The sequence below is a fragment of the Apium graveolens genome, unplaced genomic scaffold (genome assembly GCF_009905375.1).
Source record: "Apium graveolens cultivar Ventura unplaced genomic scaffold, ASM990537v1 ctg3144, whole genome shotgun sequence".
Lineage (NCBI taxonomy): Eukaryota > Viridiplantae > Streptophyta > Magnoliopsida > Apiales > Apiaceae > Apium > Apium graveolens.
In genome coordinates this window covers 35,141-37,650 of record NW_027417955.1, presented here as the reverse complement: position 1 = coordinate 37,650, position 2,510 = coordinate 35,141, and positions in this window count along the sequence as shown.

Sequence of the window (2,510 nt, the reverse complement as noted above, 5' to 3'; positions counted from 1 at the left end):
GCACAAAGATAGGTAGCATACATGATATCAGGTCTACTAGCAGTTAGATAGAGTAGAGAGCCAATCATACCTCTGTAGTCAGTAATATCTACTGATTTACCGGTATCCTTATCCAGTTTTGTTGCAGTGGCCATTGGAGTGGATGCACTTGAACAATCTTGCATTCCAAATTTCTTCAGCAAGTTTCTGGTGTACTTGGTTTGACAAATAAAAGTGCCTTCCTCATTCTGCTTGACTTGAAGGCCCAGAAAATAGCTAAGTTCCCCCATCATACTCATCTGATATCTTGACTGCATTAGTTTGGCAAACTTTTTGCAAAGTTTGTCATTTGTAGATCCAAAAATGATATCATCAACATAAATCTGGACCAGAAGTAAGTCCTTTCCATGGTTGAGGTAGAACAGTGTTTTGTCTATTGTCCCTCTGTTGAATCCACTTTCTAGAAGAAACTGAGCTAAAGTCTCATACCATGCTCTAGGAGCTTGCTTAAGTCCATAAAGTGCTTTATCAAGCCTGTAGACATAATCTGGATGTTTGGTATCTACAAAACCTGGAGGTTGTTCAACATATACCTCCTCCTCCAATTCTCCATTGAGAAAAGCACTTTTCACATCCATGTGAAAGACAGTAAACTTTTTGTGAGCAGCATAAGCCAATAATATCCTTATGGCTTCTAACCTAGCAACTGGTGCAAATGTTTCATCATAATCAATTCCCTCCTGTTGAGAGTATCCTTTTACAACCAGCCTTGCCTTATTCCTTGTAATTATGCCATCACTGTCAGTTTTGTTTCTGAATACCCACTTTGCACCAACAACAGATCTATTCTTTGGTCTTGGCACTAGGGTTCAGACTTTGTTTCTTTCAAATTCATTCAACTCTTCCTGCATTGCTTGCACCCAATCAGGATGTTGAAGAGCTTCTTCCACTTTCTTTGGCTCAGTATGAGAGAGAAAAGAATTGTAAAGACATTCATTTGAAGTACCTGTTCTAGTTCTAACACCTGCATCAGGATTTCCAATTATCAAATCAGGTGTATGTGATTTTGTCCACTTCCTTGCAGATGGAAGGTTTTCTCTAGAACTGGATGCTCCCCCATGATCCATGCTATCTTCATTTTCATTTTCTGATGCTCCCCCTGAAACTATGCTCTCTAAGTTGGAGTCTTCAGTATTTAAATTTTTAGCACTATCAGAACTTGGCTTATCAGAACTTGACGAATCAGGATTTGAAGAGCCAGATGTATGTTCTGATGTTTCTTGAGCTGTGGTAGGATCTTGAGTATGCTCCCCCTGCATCGGTGCATCTTTCCTTGGCATAGCCACCACAGTTTCAATAACATCAGAGTTTATTCCATCAGAGTTTACAGTATCAGGACTTAGACTTTCAGGATTTTCAGTATCAGAATTTGAGTCTTTATTTTCAAATCTCAGCTGATCATGGTCAATGAAATCTTCAAGACCGGTAATCTTCTTGTCATCAAAAGAGACATTGATAGATTCCATGACTACTTTTGTTCTCAAATTATAGACTCTGAAGGCTTTTGTGGAAAGTGGATATCCAACAAAGATTCCTTCATCAGCTTTTAGATCAAACTTTGATAGCTGTTCAGTATGAGTCTTGAGAACAAAATACTTGCATCCAAATACATGAAAGTATTTCAGATTTGGCTTCTTTTTCTTCACCATCTCATATGGTGTTTTTCCATGCTTGTTAATGAGTGTTGCATTTTGAGTAAAACAAGCAGTCTGCACAGCTTCAGCCCAGAAATAGGTTGGAAGCTTTGCTTCTTCAAGCATTGTACGTGCAGCTTCAATGAGAGTTCTATTCTTCCTTTCAATAACTCCATTTTGCTGTGGAGTTCCAGGAGCAGAAAATTCCTTCTTTATTCCATGGCTTTTGCAGAACTCTTCCATTATCAAATTCTTGAACTCAGTGCCATTATCACTCCTTAAAACTTTCACAGAATCTTTGACCATTTTATCCAGATGTTTGACATGATCAATCAAGATTGATGCAGTTTCACTTTTTGTATGCAAGAAATACACCCATGTGTATCCGGTGAACTCATCCACTATGACCAACGCATACTTCTTCTTTGCAATAGACATGACATTTACTGGACCAAATAGATCAACATGTAGTAGATGATAAGGCTCAAGAATTGATGATTCAGTCTTGCTCTTGAATGAAGATTTCCTTTGTTTGGCTTTCTGACATGAATCACAAAGACCATCAGGAGCAAATACTGTGTTTGGCAATCCTCTCACAAGATCTTTCTTGACCAGTTCATTTATATTGTTGAAATTTAAATGAGAGAGTTTCTTATGCCAATTCCAGCTTTCTTCAATTGATGCTCTACTCATCAGACAGATTGCAGAACCATCAGTACTTGTTGAAAGCTTAGCTTCATAAATGTTACCACGCCTGTATCCTTTCAGAACAACTTTGCCTTTAGATTTACTCACAATTTCATAGTGTTCTTCAAAGAAATCAACATGATAACCTCT